The following is a 24,610-nucleotide window of genomic DNA, read 5'->3' on the forward strand; positions in this document are numbered from 1 at the left end:
TCTCTCCATTGAATATGATGCTGGCTATCGATTTTTCATACATTCCCTTTATCATATTGAGGTGGTTATGTTTGATTCCCATCTTTTGGAGTGATTTTATCACAAAAGGATGCTGAATTTTGTCAAATACTTTTTCGGCATCAATTGAAATCATCATGTGATTTTTCCTTTTAGATTTGTTAATGTATTGCATTAATTGATTTTCCTGTATTGAACCATCTTTGCATTCCTGGTATTACCCCACTTGGTCATGGTGTATAATTCTTTTAATGTGTTGTTGGATTCGATTTGCTAACATTTTATTAAGAACTTTTGCATCTATGCTCGTTAGAGAGATTGGCCTGTAGTTTTCCTTTCTTATAACATCTTTACCCAATATTAGCTTCATAAAATGAGTTAGAGTTCGTTTTTCCTCAATGTTTTAGAAATGTTTGAGCAGGATTGGTGTTAGTTCTTTTTGGAATGTTTGATAAAATTCCCCTGTGAAGCCATCTGGCCCTGGGCTTTTCTTTGTGGAAGATTTTTGATGACTGATTGAATCTCTTTACTTGTGATTGGTTTTTTGATATCTTCTGTCTCTTCCTGAGTCAGGGTAACTTGTTTGTGTGTCTCCAGGAATTTGTCCATTTCATCTAAGTTATCTAGTTTGTTGGCATATAGTTGTTCATAGTATCATCTTATGATTACTTTTATTTCTTCAGAGTCTGTGGTAACTCACCCCTTCTCATTTCTGATTTTGTTCGTTTGCATCCTCTCTCTTTTTTTCTTTGTCAGCCTTGCTAGTGGCCCATCAATTGCATTAATTTTTTCAAAGAACCAACTTTTGGTTTTATTGATTCTTTCTATTGTTCTTTTGTTCTCCTATTCATTTATCCCTGTTTTAATCTTTGCTATTTCTCTTCTGCTATTTGCTTTGGGGTTATTTTGCTGTTGTTTCTCAAGTTCCTCCAGGTGTGCTGTTAAGTCCTCGATTTTTGCTCTTTCTTGTTTTTATATAGGCATTTAGGGCAATAAATTTCCCTGTCAGCACAGCCTTTGCCACATCCTATAAGTTCTGATAAATTGTATTCTCATTTCATTCATCTCCAGATAGCAACTGATTTCTCAACAATTTCTTCTTTGGCGCACTGGTTGTTTAAGAGTGTGTTATTTAATCTCCATATATTTGTGAGTGTTCTCATTCTTTTGTGGTTGTTGAGGTCCAACTTCATCCCACTGTGATCAGAGAAAGTGCTTTGAATAATTTCAGTGTTTTTAAATTTATAAACACCTGTTTTGTGCCCCAGTATATGATCTATCCTGGAGAATGTTCCATGAGCACTAGAGAAGAATGTATAACCTTGTGCTTTGGGGCACAATGACCTATATATGTCTGTTAGGTCGAATTCATTTATCAAGTTATTTAATTACTCTATTTCCTTGTTGATCTCCTGTCTGAATGTTCTATCTATAGAGGAGAATGGTGTATTGAAGTCTCCTACGTTATTCTTAAAACATCTGTAGCTCACTTCAATTTTGCCAATGTCTGTCTCATGTACTTTGGAGCGCCTTGATTGGGAGCATAAACATTTATGATTGTTATGTCTTCTTGGTGAACTCACCCTTTAATTAGTGTATAGTGTCCTTCTTTATCTCTTATGATGTCTTTACATTTGAAGTCTATTTTGTCTGATATTAGTATAGTTAGTCCTCCTTTCTTTTGGTTACAACTTGCGTGGAGAATCTTTTTTCCATCCTTTCACTTTCAGTCTATTTGTATCCTTGTGTCTAAGGTGAGTCTCTTGTAAGCAGCATATGGCTGAATTATGTTTCTTAATCCATTCTGCCAATCTGTATCTTTACTTGGTAAATTTAGTCTAACATTCAAAGTTATTAATCAAAAGGTGTTTCTTGAATCCACCATCTTATCTTTTTAATTTTATTTGTGAAATCTATATATTCTTTTCCCTCTTTCTCTTTGTATTCTTCAGTTACCCTTAGTGGTACTCATCATTTCAGTGCCCTCCTCCAGACCTCCCTCTCCTGTTTTTTTTTTTTTTTCCAGCTGGCAAAACTCCTTTTAGTATTTCTTGTAGGGCCGGTACTTGTTGACAAATTCTTTCAGGACTTCTTTGTCTGTGAAAAATTTAGTATCTTCCTCAGTTCTGTTGGACAATTTGGCTAGATACAGAATTCTTGACTGGAAGTCTTTCTCTTTCAGAATCTTGAGTATATCATGCCACTGCCTTCTCGCATCCAGGGTGCTAGTTCAGTAGTCTGAACTAAGTTGTATTTAGTTTCCCTTGTATGTAGTAGATTGTTTTCCTCTTCCGGCTTTCAGGATTTTCTGCTTCTCTTCAACATTTGACAGACATTAGTATGTGTCTTGGGAACGGGCTGTTTCAATTTATTCTGTTTGAAGTTTGTTGGGCTTCTTTGGCTTGTATATTTATGTCCTTTATGAGGGTTGAGACGTTTTCCCCCATTATATCCTCAACTACTCTTCCTAGCCCTTTACTCCTCTCTTCTCCTTCTGGGACACCAATGATTCTTATATTTGTGCACTTTGTTTTGTCTATCATTTCCCTGACATCCAATTCAAATTTTTTCATCTTATTTGCCATTTGCTATTTTGAGTCTTCGAAGTCAGTTGTCCTGTCCTCTGTATCACTTATTCTTTCTTCTGTTTCTTCAAATCTGGTGTTATATACTTCTAGTATGTTTTTTATTTGGTCAACAGAGTCTTTAATCTCTGTGATGTCCGTTATTTTTCTATTTATTCTTTCAAATTCCTCTTTATGCTCTTCTACTTCTTGATCTCCTTTATGTCATTTGCTATCCCACTTATTTTATTAAGAAGGGTTGTATAAACATCTTTGATTAGTTCTTCCAATGTCTGTGTCTCCTCTGGTGTTTTGATTTGGTCATTAGGCAGGGTTATATCAGTCTGCATTGTGATATGCTTAGTGATCTTCTGCTGTCTTCGTGGCATGTAAATATCTTGATTGATTTACTTTGGGAGTTGATTTCTTTCAGTAGTCTAAGGTCTTGTGTCTGCGGGATGGTTGTACAGCAGGGAGCAGGGCATGGGGTGGGGCACTCAGTGTGGTGATTTGCTTCAGGGCACGTATAGGTGCAGGTTGGGGATGTTACTTTGATGCTTGTGAACGTAGGCGCCCGGCAGTCAGGGATGATGTAGTGATGCGGGTGCACCAGTCTGGGGTGTGTAACCCTGGTGTGTGCTGGTCTAAGTCACAGGCCCCTCATGTACATGTGCAGCGCTGTGGCAGCAGGCCTTCATGGACTGGGGGCAGATGTGACCCAGCTGCACAGGTCAGCTCTGTCTCAGAGCTGGAAAGTGTGGATGAGGGCCGTGCACATGCGTGATTCTAGGACTGCTATAAAGTGCAGTTTCCAGAGCTGAATGACATGATTGGGGGCCCGTGCGCATGCATGAATGTAAGAGTGCCATAAACTGATGCGCAGCACTCAGGAGGGGGGCAGAGTGAGGCTGTGCCACACTATGGGCAGGGGGCAGGGGTAGCCTGGGTATGGAGGTTAGTGCCCGCAGTCTTTATGCACTAGAAACAGCCTGCAGGGGGCGGGGAGGGGGAGGTAGTGCTCAGGATGGGTGCAGGAGAGGTGGGTTGTGCTGCACTTGGGGTGGGGGGGTGGGGGCGCCTTGAGTACGGGGAATGGGAGCTGGTGACAGAGTTCAGGCGCATGGGGTTTGGGGTGAGTCACTGGTCACATGCCGGTGAGGGTAGTGCACCCAAGGAACGCGGCCTGGCTTACTTCTAGTCCCCGGCTCCCATCTGTGCACTCCTGCGAGTTCTGCGCCTCCACACCACGCTCCAGCTTTCTGCCTCTCAGTTCCTTGGCCTCTGAAACTAGGGCAGCCCTATGTGGTGCAAAAGGCTCTCCCAGGTCAGCTGCACTCCCAAACCACCACCTCAGTCACCGTCCTGTCTCTTCTCTAACTTTTCCTTGGAGCAGGGCTAATCTCTAGCTACTGTATTTGGCCATCTTCCCAGAAGTCATATTTATTTATTTATTTTTTTAATTGACAAACCAAAACAACATACAAACATGAATATTCTTAACATGCAGAGGTTCCCTCAGTGGCTCACAGTTTCATCACATAGTAGTATAATCATCACCATGATCATTTTTTAGAACATTTGCATCACTCCAGAAAATGAAATAAAAAGAAAAAAGAAAAAATTCATGCATACCATGCCCCTTACCTCTCGCTCTCATTGACCACTTGTATTTCCATCTACCCAATATATTTCAACCTTTGTTCCCCCTATTTTTTTCTATACTCTTTTACCACTCCCTTTTATTGATCGCTAGTATTTCAATCTACTCGATTTGTTTGACAGTTGTTCCCCATTATTTATTTATTTTTAATCCATATTTTTTACTCATACTGTAGATAAAAGGAGCATCAAACACAGGTTTTCACAATCACATAGTCACATTGTAAAAGCTTTATCATTATACATTCATCTTCAAGAAACATGGTTACTGGAACACAGCTCTACAGTTTCAGGCATTTCCCTCTGGCCTCTTTAACTAAAGAGGTGATATCTATATAATGTGTAAGAATAACCTCCTTAAACTAAAAAGGAGATATCTACATAATGTGTAAGAATAACCTCCAGGATAACCTCTTGACTTTGTTTGAAATCTCTCAGCCACTGACGCTTTATTTTGTCTCATTTCTCTTCCCCGTTTTGGTCAAAAAGGTTTTCTCAATCCTTTGATGCTGAGTCCCAGCTCATTCTAGGATTTCTGTCCAATGTTGTCAGGGAGTTTTACACACTGGGAGTCATGTCCCATGTAGAGAGGGGGTAGGCAGTGAGTTTGCTTGCCATGTTGGTTGAGAGAGAGATAGGCCACACCTGAGCAACACAAAAGGTTCTCTGGGGATGACTCTTAGACCTGATTTTAAGTAGGCTTAGCGTGTTCTTTGTGGGACTAAGTTTCATATGAACAAACCCCAAGATTGAGGGCTCAGCCTATTAAGTTGGTTGTCCCTACTGCTTGTGAGAATATCAAGAATTCTCCAAATGGGGAAGTTGAATTTTCTCCCTTTCTTGGCATTCCCCCAAGGGGACTTTGCAAATACTTCTTTATTCACTGTTCAGATCACTCTGGGATTTATTGGAGCATCACACTGGACAAACCTACAAAAACCTACAAAATCATGTCCTATTCAGGGTTCCATGTACTTATAGTATTCAATTAACCTGTCCATATAAGTTATATTAGGAAGTGCACTAGTCAAAATATAAATTTTGTACCAAATAAACATTTTTTGCTTTAGTCTCACACAGAAGTTGAAATTTTAATGTATGAATGGCCATCTATTTTCAACACCTTGTAATATTGACATTCCTTTGTTCTTCCTTATGCAAAAGCCCTTTTTAATTTGTACATTTAGTCACTGTTATTGTATACTCTATGCATTACTAGATTATACCATCTCAGTCTTTATTGTCTGTCTTTCCTTCTGGTTTCATATGTGCCCCCAGCCCTCCTCCCTCTATGCTTCACGCATTCAACTTCATTCAGTGTACTTACATTATTGTGCTACAATCAGGTAGTATTCTGCTATCCATTTCTGAATTTTTAAAATCAGTCCTTCTACACAGTCTGTATCCCTTCAGCTCCACTTACCCAATATCTACCCTATTTCTATCTCCTGATGCCCTCTGTTCTTAACTGAAATTCTCCAGGTTCATTTATTAATGTTAGTTCATATCAGTGAGACCATACAGTATTTGTCCTTTTGTTCCTGGCTAATGTTAGTCAGCATAATGTCCTCAAGGTCCATCCACATTGTTACATGTTTCATGACCTTATTCGGTCTTACAGCTGCATAATATTCCATTGTATATATTCCATTGTGTATATACCACAGCTAGTATAATAGCTACTCTTCTGTTGATGGACGTTTGGGCTGTTTCCATCTCTTGACAATTGTAAATAATGCTGCTATAAACGTTGGAGTGCAAATGTCCATTTGTGTCCTTGCCCTCATGTCCTCTGAATAGATACCTAGCAATGGTATTGCCGGATCATATGGTAATTCTATTCTTAACTTCCTGAGGAACTGCCAAACTCCCTTCCACAGCAGTTGTACCATTTTACATTCCCACCAACAATGGATAAGTGTGCCTCTTTCTCCACATCCTCTGCTGTGCTTGTTTTCTGTTTTATTGATAATGGCCTTTCTGGTGTGTGTGAGATGATATCCAGTTGTGGTTTTGAGTTGCATTTCCCTAATAGCCAGGGAAGTACAACTCTCCCTTTTCCTTTGATCCTTCTCCTAATCTTTAGGGATATTTGGGAATGGCCCTCCTAACTTTTTCATGTTCGGAAGGGTTTTCAACATTTTGGGTGGGGGAATGCAACAGGTTGATGTTCTTAGAGAGACTAGTAACTCTGGGTTTCAGGCTTCTCTGGCCTAGGAACCATCTGGAGGTTTTAGGCTCCTGAATAATAAACTTAGTGAGTGAAATTTTTATAGAGTCTCAGAGCCCTGGATATTCTTTAGGTTTTGCAGTAATACTGCAAATACTATTACTTTTGCAGTGATACTGTTGATTGGGGCTTGGCATACCATGGCAATTAGCAGTATCTAGCTGAAGCTTGTATGAGAATAATCTCCAGACCAGCCTCTACTCTATTCAAGATCTCTTAGCCACCGATCCATTAGTTTGTTACATTTCTTCTCCCTGTTTTGGTCAAAGGGTGACAACTTTTTGAAAGATCTAAACATTTCCTAAACCAAACATGTAGGTCTGGGTTTTAGTCTTTGTGGCTCAGCTCTGCGACTGTGATCTATACGTTTGGCAAACAAGTCTACAAAATAGAGTTAGATTACCCTGAATGGAACCCAGAATCTTGTGAATTAAGTCGTCTCATTGATTGGCATCTAGTTAAAGACAACAAAGTTTTGAAGATAGACTTTGCTGGACTTTTGATTTTGAAAGACCTGACTTTTCTGTTCTTCTCATTTTTCCTTTTTGTTTTTAAATGAATTTAAAGATTTGTTTTTGTCTTTATGAAGCAAATATATTTAAAATTTTGCTTTTCAAACAAGAAAAAAATGAAAACAAACATGAATTAACTCTCTGATTTTTCTTCCTTTTTTCCCCCCTTCTTTCTTGGATTGGGGAAAGTTTCTGCCTCAGCCAGATCCCTGACTTCTCTTCTTCCCTTGGCTTTCTCTGGTGTGCTCTGCTCATGACCAGTAGAGGTCACCACGTACAAATCTTCAGCCAACATTTGAAAAAGGTGGAATTATCAAGCACCATTTAGTTGAACATAAAATATTCTCTGACATCAAGAAGATATCTGTGAATTTAACTCTATGTTCTGAGTTTTACTCCAGAACCACCATCTGGTGGCATTAGTAATAATGTCCTGTTTTCTCTATAGTTCTTGGGTACCAAGGTAATAAAGTGGATAGTCATTCTACCTGGTAGTCAGAAGACCTGTGTGTAGCCCTGTCTTGCATGGCTTGGTTTTGCAGTCTTGAGCAAGTTATTTTACATGAGCCTCTTTTTTACAAGACATTGGACTAGGTAGCTTCAAAGGTCCCTGTTAGTCCTAATAAGTTTTGATTTCTGAACAATGTTGGCTTCTACTATACATGCTTTGTTTTCTTTCCATGTGCGAAGCATGTCCCTACCTCTTCACTTTGTGTTGTTTTCATTTTAGAGAGTTAATATGCCGGGCTGTAATGCTGGCGGATGTGGGTCATTAGGTTGAGATGTGGCGTGCAGATATGTTTTGTAGTTGTATTTTAAAAATATGAATCAACAATTAAAAACCCTAAGTGTTCACTTCCTTTGGAAGAAATGGAAAGATCTAGTAACCCTAGACCCACATTCCTGCATGGCAGTGATTGGCAGGAGAAGAGTAATTTTTTTTTCCCTTTCAGATGGGACATGTATTACCTCTCACCTCCATCCCACCTCAGTTTGCTTTACTCCTTTATATTTCTTTTTAACCTTGTAACCATTTAAGTTTGTGCTTCTTGCTATTAAGTGATTAGAGAAAACAAGTCCTAAATTTTAGCTATACTGAAGGTTTTTGGTAATAGCAAAGGCGAAACAAAATACCCATACAAATTGCTCTGAAACTATAGAAATGATTGTATAATCAGGACTACTCCCCTGTCTCATTCACAGTTAGTAAAGAACTGTTATATCATTTTATTTGATTCTTGTGATAATCATGTGAGGTTGACAGCAAAGTGTCACAGCTCTCTAGTTTTGGCACTTCTGTCAACTCTAAATCTACACTGTGGCCTAGGAACTAGTTTAGGATGAAGAGATGAGGGTGGTTGGGTGGGCGTGGAAGAGCATGTTATGTTTGCTTCTAGGAAAGTAGTAGAGCTGTCAGCCTGGGTTAGGTGGTCATGTATAAAAGGAGTAGCAAGTCTCTTCTCCCAGTTCTTTGTGGCATCTTTATAAAGAAATTGGCCAACAGGAAGTGAGTAGGAATGTACAAATTAGTATACGGTATGCCAAGAAGATGACAGGAATAATGTAATAAGGTATGGAAGACCGAAGGAATCAGTCAGTCAAAGCCATCTTAGGGTCTCTAGTTAGGTTAGATCATCTAAATAAGGCAAATGAGAACATTGATACTAGAAGATACCTAGTGACTGAACACAGGAGTACCTGGCTGTGTAGATACACAGTTAAAACAGCAGATCATTTTATATTGGGAAAAGCAGTTTAGTAGATGTTTTATGTATAATGTGTGTATGCGTGTGTGTGTGTGTGTATATATATATATATAAACAGCTTTAGTATACTGTGCAATTTACCCATTTAAAATGAGAATTCAATGGTTTTTAAATTTTTTAATTTATGGTGGAAAATTTATCTTCCATTTTAACTCTTTCAGTTATACAGTTCAGTGGTATTAATTACATTCACAGTGTTATGCTACCATCACCACAATCAATTTTAAACATTTCCATTTCCCGCTCCCACCCCTTCCCCCATCCCAATTCCCACCTGACCACTTCCAGGCCCTTACAACCGCTAACTTACTTTATATCTTATGAATTTGCCTATTCTGTCTTTTCACATAAATGAAATCATACAATATTTATTTTTCTCTGTCTAGCTTTCATTTAGCTTAATGTTTTCAAGATTCATCTTCATTGTAGCATGTATCACTCAGTACTTCATTTCTTTTTATTAAGTAGTATTCCATTGTATGGATATACCATATTTTATTTATCCATTGGTTAGTTGATGGACATTATTCAAATTTATGAATAATGTTGATATGATCATTCCTGTACAGGCTTTTGTGTGGTTGTATGGGTTTATTACTATTGGGTATGCACATGAGTAGAATTGCTAGGTCATATGGTTAAACTATATTTAGTCTTTTGCAGAACTGCCAGACTGTTTTCCAAAGCAATGTACCATATTACCTTCTCATCAGCAGGGTATGAGTATTTCAGTTTCTCTACCTTCTCACCAACACTTATTCTATGTCTTTTCCCTAATAACTAATAATGTGCATCTTTCCATGTGCTTATTTGCTATTTATATACTGTCTTTTGAGAAATAAAGGAGATCCTTTGATTTTTAATTGGGTTGTCTTTTTGTTATTGAGTTGTACAAGTTCTTTATGTGTTCCATATGCAATACCTTTTGAGATATGTGATTTACAGATACTTCTCTTATTCTGTGGGTTGTTTTTTCACTTTTTTAATGAAGTCTAATTTATCTACTTTTTTAAAGGTTGGTTGTACTCTTAATGTCATATTTAAGAAACAACTGCCTACTCCAAGATCACTAAGATTTATTTGTATACTTTCTTCTAAGAGTTTTATCTTTTACATTTAGGTCATTGATTTTGAATTAATTTTTGTATATGGTATGAGGTAGGAGTTTAACTTCATTCTTTCACATGTTGATATCCAGTTGTCCCAGCACTATTTATTGAATTGTTTTGGCACCCTTGTTGAAAATCAGTTGACTGCCATGGTGAGAATTTCTTTATGAGCTCTCAATCCCATTCCACTTATATGTATGTCTGTCCTTATGCCAGTACTGCATTGTCTTGATCACTATACCTTTCTAATGAGTTCTGAAATCAGAAGGTATGAGTCCCTCAACTAAGTTCTTATTTTTCAAGATAGTTTTTACTCTTCTGGGTGAGTCAGAATTTCCATATGAATTTTAGGATCAGCTTGTCCATTTCTGCAAAGAAGCCAGATAGGATTTTGATCAATCTGGTGAGGATTGCCATCTTAAAAATGTTAAATACTGCAGCACATGAGCAAGGAATTCTTTTCATTCATTTAGAACTTCTTTTATTTCTTACAACATTTCATGGTTTTCAGAATATATGTTTTTACACTTCTTTTGTTAAGTTTTTGATGCTATTGTAGATGGAATTGTTTCTTAATTCATTTTCAGTTAGTTCATTGATATGTATAGAAGTGAAATTGATTTTTTTTTTTGCAATTGATTTTTGTATGTTGATAGTTTATCCTCCAACCTTGCTGAACTCATTTCTTAGTTCACATAATTTTTAAATAGCTTCCTTAGGATTTTCTAAATACAAAATCATGTCTTTTGTGAATAGAGGGAATTTTACTTCTTTCTTTTCAATCTTGATGCCTTTTATTTCATTTTCTTGCCTGATTAGCCTAGCTAGAACCTACTGTACAGAGTTGAATTAGATTGGCTAGAGAGGATATCTTTATGCCAGCTGTGCATTTTTGATAGATATCCTTTATCGGGTTGATAAACCCAGTTCCTATTCTGTACCTAATATGTTGAGTGTTTTTATCATGAAACAGAGATACATAGTTTTGGTGTAATATCATATTGTGTTAGTTAAGGTTCTCTAGAGAAACAGAATCAGCAGGAAATATTCGTAAATATAGAATTTATAAAAGTGTCTCACATAACCATGGAAACATAGAGACCAAAATCTGTAGGGCAGACTGTGAAGCTGACTGTTCCGATGGGGGGTCTGGATGAACGCCACAGGAAAGGCTCACCAGCCAAAGCAGGCAGAAAGCCTGTCTCTTCTGAATCCTCCTTAAAAGGCTTCCAGTGATTAGATTAAGCATCACTCGTTAAAGAAGGCATTCCTCTTGGCTGATTACAAACGGAATCAGCTGTGGATATAGCCGACGTGCTCATGATTTAATTCTATGAAATGTCCTCATAGCAAAATATAGGCCAGCACTTGCCCAAACAGACAAACAGGTACCACCACCTGGCCAAGTTGACACATAGACCTGACCATGACAGTCCACTCCTTATCAGCTTGGCAGCTATACTCATCACCTTAAACCATACTTAATTTCTAATTAGAAAACAATAAAAGACACATTTAAAAAAATAAATTACAGCAAATGACTGCTTTATTACTTACACAACACAAAGTATCCAAATGACTAAGGAAAGAGGTCCCATCCTGGCCAATCTCCTGGAATGGCCAAAACTCTTCACGTCTGAATCAGTAGATGGCAGCTCTGCATGCCCCACTTCATGTCCGAGAAGAGAGACAAATCTATGTTGTTTAACTGTGGTATTTATCCATCCTAGGTGGAGGGGACCCTGCCACTGAGAATACCTTCCTTGATTAGTATCTGGGGCTACTTATTCCTGATTTCTGGGTTTAAGGTCTGGCCAGGCCTTTTCAATAGACTCAGTATTTCCCCCAGGTTATGAAATGGAAGCAGGCTGAACATTGTCATATAATAGAAGAGGTGGAGGCCGTTCTAGTGGCTTCCACTTGGCCTTTCCCACCATAATAGCCCTCACTGCATGAGTTAGAGAGCCAGTGTGGGGTTCTGCCAGTTGCTCACTATGTCTATTCCAATTATGCATTCTGGAACTGGGGAAACAACTACAGAATGGGTCCGGGGCCCACTGGACCCACTGTGAGACGGACCTGAGCTGAAACTCCATTGATGACCTCCATAAGCCCCTACTCTGATTGGTGGACCAGAGTGACGTTTTGGCCCACCTGGAATTAATGTCACCTCTGAAGCAGTGTCTAATAATCCCTGAAATATCTAATCATTTCCTTTTCCCCAATGTACAGTTACCCTGTAAAAGGCCGTTGGTCTCCTTGAGAAAGCCTTGGAGGAAGATTAACAGTATAAATTTGTGGCAGTGTAACAGGGTTCTACCCCAAAGGGACCTGGCCTCCCCTTCATTCAAGGAGCTCTGAGTCTGTAAACTGTCTCGAGTCTGGAAATTGAGTAAGGGGCCGTGACTCTGTGTTTTTGTAATTCAAGTTAGACTTCTGTTCACTAGACCTAGAATTCTTTTGTTTTTACAGCTCGAACAAGAATTTGGTAAACTGCCCATCTATTGTATTTCTAGGTACTCCCTGATATGCCACAAATTTCTGCGTCAGATTATTTTGACTCCTGCTTTGAGTTTTATTTTTTTTTAAAATACCAAACAAACACAAACATTCTTAATTTTTGATCATTCCTTTCTACATATATAATCAGTAATTCACAATATCATCACATAGTTGCATTTTCATCATTATAATCATTTCTTGGAACGTTTGCATCTATTCAGAAAAAGAAATAAAAAGAAAACAGAAAAAAATTTATATATACCATACCCCTTACGGTGTGGTATGTAAAGAGGTCTGTAGTTGCACTTCTCTGTAGGTCACCTATTACTGTGGGAACTGCTGTCACTGAGCTGGAATCCCTAAACACAATGGGGATAACTGGATCCTGAGTTGGCAGAAGCCAGATGGCAGCACTTAATTACCAAAGACAGAGTGGACGTGGCTATTATAATAGATAGCAAACTCAAAGCAGGATGCCCTGATAAATCCCAGAATGATCTGAGCAGTGAATAAAAAAAGTATTTGCAGAGTTCCCTTCAGTGAATGGTGAGAAAAGGGGAAAATTCAACTTCCCCAAGTTGACTTCTTGATATTCTCACAAGCAGTGTGGATAATCAAAGCTATAGGCTGAGCCCCCAGTCTCGGGGTTTGAAATAAAGAAAGTAAAGTAAAGAAATAAAAAGAAAACAGAAAAAAAATTATACATACCATACCCCTTTCATTGATCACTAGCATTTCAATCCAAATGTATTTTAACATTTGTTCCCCCATTATTCATTTTTATTCCATATGTTCTACTCGTCTGTTGACAAGGTGTATAAAAGGAGCATCAGACACAAGGTTTTCACAATCACACAGTCACATTGTGAAAGCTATATCATTATACATTCATCTTAAAGAAGCATGGCTACTGGAACACAGCTCTACAGTTTCAGGCACTTCCCCCTAGCCTCTCTATACACCTTGAACTAAAAAAGGATATCTATATAATGTGTAAGAATAACCTCCAGGTTGACCTCTCGACTCTGTTTGAAATCTCTCAGTCATTGACACTTTGTTTTGTCTTATTTCTCTCTTCCCCCTTTTAGTTGAGAAGCTTTTCTCAATCCCTTGATGCTGAGTCCCACTTCATTCTAGGATTTCTGTCCCACATTGCCAGGAAGGTTTACACCCGTGGGAGTCATATCCCACATAGAGAGGGTGAGGACGGTGAGTCTGCTTGCCTTGTTGGCTGAGAGAGAGGAAGGCCACATCTGAGCAACATAAGAGGTTCTCTTGGGGTTGACTCTTAGGCCTAATCTTAAGTAGGCTTGACCTGTCCTTTGTGGGGTTAAGTTGCATATGAACAAACCCCGAGACTGGGGGCTCAGCCTATAGCTTTGGTTATCCACACTGCTTGTGAGAATATCAAGAAGTCAACTTGGGGAAGTTGAGTTTTCCCCCTTTCTCACCATTCACTGAAGGGAACTCTGCAAATACTTTTTTATTCACTGTTCAGATCATTCTGGGATTTATCAGGGCATCCTGCTTTGAGTTTGCTATCTATTATAATAGCCACGTCCACTCTGTCTTTGGTAATTAAGTGCTGCCATCTGGCTTCTGCCAACTCAGGATCCAGTTATCCCCATTGTGTTTAGGGATTCCCGCTCAGTGACAGCAGTTCCCACAGTAATAGGTGACCTACAGAGAAGTGCAACTGCAGAGCTCTTCAGGGATGATGGCACTAGTCTCACAAATGTATTTCTCACTGTTCTGGTAAAAGGTACATCCTCTGGACATTTTTAGGGTGTAAGGACAGGCTTTCTTTGCACCGTAAAGCCACTCTAACATTCCAATCTCTCTAAGCCTCTAGATCCCCTCATCTGCGTTATACCAGGGCAGTTCTGGCATTTCAACCTCAGGTAATGTCAGCCACCTTTTGATCCATGTTTCAACCAACCATTCAAACAAACTGTTAATGCCTTTTCTAACCCCTCGAGCTATAACATTGAATGCAGAATCTCTTCTTAGTGGGCCCGTATCAATAAATTCAGCCTAATCCAGCTTTATATTCCTCCCACCATTATCCCACACCCTTAAAATCCATTGCCACATGCATACTGACTGAAAGCAAAGGTCTGACCCAGTGCACTAAGTGTGCTTCTTCCAACCCCTGTACTTGTGTACTAGGTTGCCTACTGAAGGACAAGATCCTATAAACCTTCCTCTTTCTCCTTCAACATCACTTTTCTCCCTCTCTTCATTTAAGCGTTTTCTAGTTTAGGCTTTAAAAAGATAGATATAAATGGGTGTTTAGTATAGATAACTTTTTGTATTTTTATGAGGCTGTCTCTTCAGTTTATTTTAAGTAAATCGAATAGGTTGCAGTGATTCTCATCCATTATTTTTGGATGATAGTCAAAACAATAAACCATGTTCTTTCATTCTCCAAACTGTTGACATTTTCAGCTGGATAATTCTTTGTTTCGCGGTGTGGGGTGTGGTTCTGTGTGTTGTAGGATGCTAAGCAACATCCTTGGCCTCTACCCATTAGATGCCAGTGGTATCACTCAGTTATGTCTATCAAAAACATCGCCAGACATTGCCAGATGCACGCTGGGGTGCAAAGTTGTCACTCATTGAGGACCTCTGACTATAAACATTTGCTAGCCTAACAATTATAAAGAGATCATTGTTTTCCTGTTTTTCCGGAAGGTCTTATAAAGGGCCACCCTGTTTTCCAGTCTAGTGAATATTTTGGACCTCTGGAGATGACAGTATCCAGCTGGAATTTGTAATACCAATTGTTAAGAGAGCTAATAATAACAGTAGTTATTAAGGTGGTCTATTGCACCTCACACCCATAGGACCCATTAAGAATAATGATGGTAATAATAGTAATATTATCATTTGTGTGCGCCTGCTACATACCAGGCACTGTGCCTTGGTCTAGTTTATTTAAGCTTATTCTATAGGAGGAACCCTGGGAAGGCTGCTTAAGTCTTATGTAACTTTTGGTGTTGCTGCCATATAATGGACCCACATGAACATTTCACCTGACTCTTAATTGATAAAACTAGATGAGGCCCAGAAATCCAGTTTGACTAGAAGAGTTGAGTAATATCCAGGATCTGAGCTGCAAATGGGGTCAAATTTGGTAAAGGGAAGGGTGTATAGTTACTGAATACAGCCAGGACGTGGCCAGGGGATCAGTGTGAGCAATGAGAAATGGTATCAGGGCTCTGAGGAATCAACTCAGGCACAGTACTAGTGGTTGGCTCAGTCATGGGCCCAGGCTTTGAGAGTGTTGAGTAATCAAGTTTCCTGAACCAGCATTATCTGAGATGGCCAGGATTCTTTTTTGTCAGTACCAGGGTGTACATATGATTGAAACTGAGCTGTCAAGTTGAGATATGCCACTCTGTAAAGAGTGGATTGTGGTTTGCTTTCTTTGGAGGAGTGTCTTGAGAGCATTAGTTACAGGTTAATAATCCTTTGTAGGCTGTGATCTGAATTAATCTTTAGAGACCACAACAGGAATCTTTGGGCTACCCTTGTTGTTCTGGGATTATGCAGCATCTATGAAGAAGAGGACTCATTTGTAAAATTAATTCTGTGTTTGAAGAAATGTTAACTTTACATACTACTATTCTTTTTATTTTGTTTTAAAATCAAGAACCTGTCTTTCAAATCCTCAGTCAGAGGTTGTTGTTTGATATAAATGTTGAAAATTGTTGAGGGAAGAATTTATTTAGGCAAATTTTAATCATTTTGCATTTATTTGGGTTACATTTAGTACTTGCCAGTCTTAATTGGTTGCTAGAAGTGTCAAGTTGACTCATGCTGTCTTTGCATTGGGCCTCCTGTTTCTTGTGGCCAAGATATCATCAACAAAAATAATTGACACACTTGAGAAGGTTTAGATAACTATGTTAATTGAACTATTATTTCTTAGTGAGCCTTCTTAGTTTGGTGTCTGTTTGGTCTGGTTAGATACTTCCCAATATCTCAGCGGTACTATTTTTGGGATGAATTTTGGTGGTTGGGATTTCTAGCCTGTAGTAATTAATATATCTCCTTCCCCATTTTATTTTATTATGTTTTGTAATATTTTTTAAAAACATCATTTCTTGAAATGTTAAGTGTTCAGCTTGATGATTTTTCACGAACTGAACATACCTAGCACCTAGATTATAAAACAGAATGTGGAGCCCAGAAGCCCTCCTCATGCTCCCTGATTATCACTACCTCTTCTCCACAAGGGTAACCACTATTTAGACCTAATGGCATAGATTGACTTCACCTGTGCTTATATTTTATATGAATGAAAGAATACCATATTAACTTTTTTGTGTTTAGCTCCTATCACTCAACCTTATATTAGTGAGATTATCCTTATGGTTGTGCTTTGTTCTGTATTATTCATTTTTGCTGCTGTATAGTATTTCGTTGTGCAAATATATCACTATTTATCAATACATTGTTGATGGACATTTGATTGTTTCCAATTTGGGCTATTATGAATAGTATTGCTATAAAAATATAAATGCATTTATTTGGAGTATATATCTAATACCAGAATTGTCGTTATATTACCAGTTTTCAAAAGTGGTTATACCAATTTTTATTCCCAACACCGGTGTATGAGAGTTTAGGTTGTTCTATAACTTCTCTAGTCCTTGGTATTTTCCATCTTTTTATTTTAGTCGTTCTGATAGGTATGTACTTATATCTCAGAAAATCTCCTGTGGAGAGAATCAGCTGCCAGTTTGGGGTCTCTTAGGGCTTTAATTTTTCACAGCAACTTTGTGTGAACACCCAGGCCACTTTGATTTCTTTTCCTCTAGTAAAATTCCTCTGCTTGGGCCAAGTGTGATCTTTAATCAGTATCCAAAATTGGCCAACACTTCCAGGGAAGAAAACAGTTGATGGTCATCAGCTCATCTCAGAAGACTTTCTCCTCTATGGAATTCCGGTTCATTCAGTCCTTCCTCATTGCTTCCATGACTCTCCAGTACCTTTCAAAGTGTGATTTTGTAACTTAGGGCTTTTTCTTGGAGTTGAAGTGGAAATATGAGGTTTTCATGGCCTACTATAGTTTACCCAGAAGTAAAAAGAGTAGATTTGGGGGATTTTCTCTGTACACAATCATGTCTGTATGAATAATGTTTGTTTTTTCCCCTTCCTTTCCAGTGTTTATACCTCGTATTTCTTTTTCTTGCTTTATTGGGCTAGTAAGAACTACCAGTACAGTGTTGAATGGAAAATATAATAGTGGCATCTCCTTTGTGACTATAGGAGTGAGGGTGGTGCTGGTGGGGTTTAACATTTTTACACCATGATAATTGCTATAGTTTTTGTAAATCAAGGCTGAGTATTCCTCCCTTGTGTTTTCAATTTTCTGAAATTTTTAAAACATGAACAGCTGTTAAATTTGGTTAAATACTTGTCGGCATCTATTGAGATGACTATATATTTTTTCCTTTTTTCCCTATCAATTTGGTGCTAAAGTAAATATTTAAAAAGTAAGTCACTCATAATCACACCATGTTTATTGTAGTAATAATTTTCATATGCCCTTTTATGCAAGAGACAGTCCTATACAATTGACATCTCTCTCTGTCTTTAATCCTGCTGTATATTTAATCCTGCCTTTCATTTTTCTTTTTTATGGGCAATGTATAGTGAGATAATATCATGGTTCTGAGCCCAGAGATCTCTTTGGCAAATTGAAAGCACTCTTCCAGGCTCCTTCTGCTATCCGTCTCTTCTATGAGGCACTCGAATGAAAAACTGAAAACTGTCCTGAGAACATTTTTTTGTACCTACTTTAATTTTTTTCCCCCTGCTTTTTGTTATTTGGGATTGTAAAGGAGAAGAATGGGGTCAGTGATGGGCTGTGGCAGAGAGGGTGGTAACTGGGGATTGGAGAAGAAAGCCAAATATTATTTCCTTAAGCACTGCCTCTACTCCTCCCCTCCCCCCACTTCCTCTTGCTCTGTAGTTCCAGCTTTGCCACACATCAACTGCGTGACTACCCTTGGGCAAGTCACTTAACCCACTGAGCTTTAGTTTCTTCATCTGGGATTGAGGATGATGACAATAGGCAGGTGATGTAACCTCCATTTAGGAAGGATGGAAAGATTAAATGAGCTGTTTGTAAAGACTTTTAAAATGGGCAGTGATTGTTAGGACTGTATTTGTACAGTGGCATCTATCTCATATTCTAACAGCCTGAAAGCTACCTATGGAAGGGTACTTGTGAGGCATCATCGGTTGGCTAGTGGCAAGAGGTATTAAATGGAGGTTTTGTTCATTTACTTAAACTTTCATGAAGTGTCTAAAGTCTTCCATGTTAATCTTTTCCAGCTCTTTACAGTGTGCTTAGTGAAGGAGGATAAAATCCCAAGTCACTTTTAGAAGTAAATGATGTATATGCATCAAAACTAAAACAACATTTGCAAAAACGCTTAACTCTAAAATGGTAACTGCTGCAGGATTCCTTTAAATTGCAGCCACCTTAATTCATTTGGAGTTCATTGTTGATTGTAAACTTCTTTACAGAGGGCCAAGGCACAGAGTTAGAGCAGGTGACATTCTGCCTGAACAAAGGCAAAAACATTTTGTCAGGGGGAAAATACGATTTTATTGAAGGATTTTAGTTTATATCTATGTTTATGACCTAGCCAGTGCAGGAAATGAGGTATGCTTGTCTGTATAAATGAAGAGCCATCGGTTAGAAGGGTCCCAGAGGTGTGTTATTTTTTAGGTCAGGTAACCTTAATATGTGGTTTTAAACTCTGTTAAAATACTGAGGCAGCCTAGGATTCATCTCCACTACTTTGACATTCTCTCTGCTTTACTTACCTCTGCCTTCTGAGGGAAAGAAAGGATATTTTGGTGTGGTTCTGATCCCAGGCATTTTCTCTCTGGGCCCCTCCTCCACGTACTGAAGTGTCATAGGCCTTGACTTGCATCTGTGATTTTGGGATTTGGGTGGGTGGATTCCATGGCAGGGAGGTTTGATTTGTAATTGAATATTAGCATGATCACTTACCTGTTCTGGTTTATAGGTCATCCATTTCTAAAACTGGCTCTAAATTTTTGAGGGGTCACGGGGGTGAATAAGGAGCAAAAGGCAAAGTAAAATCTCCCAATATCCTATTAAATAGGCTGTGAAACAAAGAGATACAAGAAAAAAGACTGCAAAAGATCCCTAATGAAAAGATTATTTGCATAATAAAATTACTTCTTGGTATGAGAAATCAGAAATGAACTTGTGTGTATGAATTTGTTTTTGGAAACCTGCATTTTAGGCCTTTACATGTCTAAATAAAATTCCATAGCTTTAACTGGAGGTTCGGATTGTAGTACCATTAACACCAAGCTTCTTTTTACTCACATTATTCCACATACTTATTCTCACCTCTCAGCCTTTCTTTGCTCTTATATTACCTTCTGCCTTGTCCCCTTGCCTTTTATTTGGCATGTTTCAGCTCACCTCCTCTCTTTCCCCTCATAGACAGGGGTTGTCTCCTTTCATTACTGCCATCGTGCCCTGGGGATGACTTTGTCACTGCACTTTAAAGTAATCACCTGTTTTCATATGAATCTCTGTCACTGGTTTGGGTTCCTTCAGAGCAGGGGCTTAGGTGTAGCCAGCACGCCTGTTACAGTCCTTGGACCTTAATAGGCCTCCTTCACTTTGGGGTGGGGAGGGGGTGGTGGGCACAGGACTGGGAGTTAAGAGCTCCGTCCTAATTGTAACATTTTGCTTTATGATCTTGGTCGACTCATTTAATTTCCCTGAGATTCTGTTTCCTCATATATAAAATGAGGGGATTGGATTAGCTCAGCATTGGACTAACTTCTCAGAGGATCTTGTTAAAATGCAGTCCTGGTTCACTATCTGTTTGGTTTCTGAGATTCTGCATTTTTGACAAGCTCCCAGGAGCCAGTGTTGCTAGTCCATGCACTGCAAAGGACTAGTCAGTATCTAATGGCTCTTCCAGCTTTTACTGTGGTCCTAGTCATTGTTTTTAATTCTGACTACAATTAAAAGATATGCTGAACTGTTAAATGTCTCTCCATTTTATCAGGATGCTGAAAACTGACAATTCTTTGCCTTATTAAAAAGTTTCCGATGTATGATAATATCCTTAAAATTGAAAATAATTTTATTGCTCCTAAAACTTTGACTTGATAGGTTAAAAATAACATAATTGTCTGATAAAGCATTTGAGTAGCACTAGCTTGCTTGCTCTTGATTTGGTGCTTACTGAAGAATATTTACAATAAATAAAATTACTATTAGAGGCTTTATGCTAATGAAGAGCTACAGTGAACAGACGTGATCTCGTGAGTATAAATACAGAGACAGGCAAGCTGTTGATGAATTTGTCATCAGAGGAGGAGTTCCTGATCGTTTCCTTTAGCTCTCCAGAAGGTGAGAATCAAAACGTTGTAGAGCATATTGATAGATATGCTGCAGGTAACATTAGCCTGAGCTTTTTGGATATGGATTGCTGAAAATGCGTGTTGTTTGAAAATTTTGCTACTGTTTCTTTTGGGTTTTATTTCCTCAAGAAGTCAGGATATTTGATTTGGGAGTATTGCCAGCTTGAAACTGTATAGCTGTCCTTGATCTCACGTATAGATGTCTAAAAGTACTTAGGCTAATTTTTATGTTTGATTCATAGAATAAACCATTTCTTTACTTTCAGCCACACCAGGGATATTAATCTTCAATGTCCAAATTAATTATATCCATGCCTGTGATGGTCTCTGATAATTTATAAATGGTTCTTATTGTGCTGGGAGCTCTCAATTTCATGCTCTTTTGTCTACCTGTGTCCTCCTCTGTGTTTTAAAATTTGAATATTTTTCTCTTAAGAAAGTTGAAATTTGGACAAGGGAAATTGGATCCTGAAAAAAGTACAGAAGGTAGCCTATAGTTGAGGCTTGTTACCTTAATCTAGATAGTGAGCTTTTTATCTCCCACAATATAAGACAGAATAAAAAGTGAGCTATATTTGATCTCCCCACTATAGTTGTGGGTTGGATAGAGGTTTAAAGTTCTGCTATTATTAAGTAATAGTAGAGGTAATGTTAATATATTTTAATAATTTGTAACCCCTCCATCCCCTAAATCAAATGAGCTGATACAAGCACAGTAGAGTTGGGTGTCAGTAATGACAGTGGAACCAAAATAGTGTTTGTTTTTTGCTTCACCTGGTAGAAGCCATCACTAGAATCCCAACCCCCCCCACCCCCGCTCCCTCTAGAAGAGCCTTGCAGTGGGGAGCCTCTGCATTCTGTGTGGTGCTCACTTGCCACGTTTTTATGCTGCCCTTCTTGCTGGAGATCTTAACGGAGGCTGCCTCATGGCTTACTTAATCTTAATGTTGCTGCTAAGTTGGAAGTCATTTTTTAAAACCCAAATTAAAGTTTATAAAACTAACTATGTACTGAAAGGCATTTGTGGCAGTCCAAACATTTTCCTTTGGGAAATGCCTTAAAAGGTTAAAGCCTATTTTAAGAAAGTACAACCTTTGGTTCATATTAGAACATTATCTAGGGTCCTTGTGTCCCAGTCTGGAGGCTTAGAGACACCATTTTCTGTCACTAAGAATTTCTTTGCCACAGAACACCATTTTTTGGACTTTGCACTCGATATGTTCATTTCTTTCTTTGTCATTTAGCTTAAGTGGCTTACAGCTAATAAAGTAGAAAGGAGTTGTTAATAATAGTTTTTCACTTCCAAATTACTTTTGAATTTTCCAGTGGTGACCTTTATATCCCAAAAATGTTCATATTGTATTTTATGCTGTTTTTTTCCAAGTACTTAATTTTACTATAAATAAAGGAAGACCATTAACAATAGCTATGTGAACTACTATGTGATTTTTTTAAAAGCTAGTATTATGCATTTAGTATGACCTACAGAATTGTATCTTTAAAATTCCCAATATCCTCTCTTCAAAAGATGATAGTCTCCATCTTCTGGCAGTTGCGAATCATGCTGTTATGAACATCAGTGTATAAATGTCTGTGTCACAGCTTTTAGCTCTTCTGGGTATGTACTGAGTAGTGGTATTGCTGGGTCATAGGGCAACTTGATATTTAGTTTCCTACAGAACTGCCAGACTGTCTTCCATAGTGGCTTTCATACTGTCTTCCCAGTAACAGTGCATAAGTGTCCCAGTTTCTCCACATCCTCTCCAACATTTGTAGTTTCCTATTTGTTTAATAATAGCAGCCATTCTTTTATTATTATTATTATTATTAATTTTTTAAAAAATATAACAACAAACACATTCTTAACATATGATCATTATGTTCTACATATATAATCAGTAATTCACAATATCATCACATAGTTGCATATTCATCATCATGATAATTTCTTAGAACATTTGCATCAATTCAGAAAAAGAAATAAAAGACAGCAGGAAAATATTCATACATACCATATCCCTTACCTCTCCCTTTCATTGATCACTAACATTTCAATCTAAGTTTAACATTTGTTCCCCCTATTATTCATTTTTATGCCATATGTTTTACTCGTCTGTTGATAAGGTAGATAAAAAGAGCATCAGACACAAGGTTTTCACAATCACACAGTCACATTGTGAAAGCTGTATCATTATACAATCATCAAGAAACATGGCTACTGGAACACAGCTTTACGTTTTCAGGCAGTTCCCTCCAGCCTCTCCATTACATCTTTGTTAACAAGGTGATATCTATTTAATGGTTAAGAATAACCTCCAGGATAACCTCTGGACTCTGTTTGAAATCTCTCAGACATTGACACTTTATTTTGTTTCATTTTGCTCATCCCAATTTTGGTCAAGAAGGTTTTCTCAATCCCTTGATGCTGAGTCTCAGCTCGTTCTAGGATTTCTGTCCCACATTGCCAGGAAGGTCCACACCCCTGGGAGTTATGTCCCATGTAGACAGGGGGAGGGCAGTGAGTTTGCTTTTGTGTAAAGTTCTTTTGGCTGATGGTTTGGCCAACTGCATGCAAAGCTGACAGGTTTTTTTGTGAAATTTTTAAGAGCAGAACCACTGCTACCCTAGACTGAAAGGAACAGAGAAGGGGTGAATTGAAGGAAGAATGATTTCAGGGGCAGAATCATGTATGCAGAAGTTTGAACTGAAGAGATTTTCTACGTCCTCAAAAGTGGACCCACTTGCAATTATAAAAAGGACTGCCCTTGTGCTTGGAGGAAGTGGGCCTTGCTCCAAGTTCTTCAGGGAGAGTACTACCACCCCAATGCTTGGAAATGCTGGGGCCCGTGTCTGTATCCCTGTGTTGGGGAGAGCATGGCTGCTGTACAAGTGCTTGGAAGGGGTAGGGCTGCAGTTCCATCAGGCCAAGAGGACAAAATCCACAGATGACTCTCAGACCACAAGATTTAATGGAGTTTGCCCTATTGGGTTTTGGACTTGTTTTGAACCTGTGACCCTTGTTTTCCTTTCAGTTTGTCCCCTCTGTAATGGAAATGTTCATCCAGTGCCTCTCCCACCATTATATATTGAAACAATTAATTTGTCTTTAGGTTTCACAGAACCACAGAGAAATTTTGCCCCAGGATGGGCCAAATACCTATAGCTGATTATACTTAGCATTGTTACTGAAATGACTTCAGGTTTTTGGGATGTTGTGAAGGAATAAATATATTTTGCATGTGGGAAGAATATATCTTTTTTGAAGTCCAGGGAAGGCTTTTGGGATGTTGTGAGGGAATGAATGTATTTTGCATGAGGGAAGAATATGAGAAGTCCAGGGGGTAGACTGTTGGGGATTGAATCTTACCCCACAAAAATCTTGTTCAGGTCCCAGCCCCTGGTCCTGTGAGTGTGAAGCCATTTGTTAACAGGACCTTTGAAGATTTTATTAATTAAAGTGCCAAAACTGAAAGAGGGTGTGCCTTAATCCAACATGGCTGAAGTCTTTATAAAAAGGAAATTGGACATGGAAATAGAAGCCACAGGAAGCAGCAAGAAATTGGAGGTCAGTGAAACCAAGAAGACAAAGGAGAAGATGCTGCCATGTTGCTTGACATGTGACAGAAAATCCAAGGAACCCCAAAGATTGCTGGCCAGCCTGCAGCCAGAAAACTAAGACACCATCCTAAAGAGGAAAGAAGAGGACTATCAGAGGAAACCATGGGGCGTGTTATAAAAAAACTCCTTCATTTCTTGAGATCACTGAAGTGTTCCTGTTGTGGCATCCAACTCTTGACCAGATCACAAAAATTAT

The 24,610-nt window shown here is 38.5% G+C and overlaps 1 protein-coding gene across 3 annotated transcripts in view; it reads left to right on the plus strand.

Moving 5' to 3' along the window:
* IDE (insulin degrading enzyme) overlaps positions 1–24,610 on the plus strand; it is a 124,208-nt gene that overhangs the window by 26,431 nt on the left and 73,167 nt on the right. Inside the window, exon 1 of one of the 3 annotated variants that reach the window (XM_077125433.1) lies at positions 20,708–20,785. The exons of the other annotated variants lie outside the window; for them this stretch is intronic. The gene's annotated coding sequence lies outside the window, so the exon portion shown is untranslated. Of the gene's footprint in view, positions 1–20,707; positions 20,786–24,610 lie in introns of those variants that run through there. 3 annotated transcript variants of the gene reach the window in all.

Source organism: Tamandua tetradactyla, chromosome 13 (genome assembly GCF_023851605.1).
Source record: "Tamandua tetradactyla isolate mTamTet1 chromosome 13, mTamTet1.pri, whole genome shotgun sequence".
In the NCBI taxonomy this organism is placed as follows: Eukaryota; Metazoa; Chordata; class Mammalia; order Pilosa; family Myrmecophagidae; genus Tamandua; species Tamandua tetradactyla.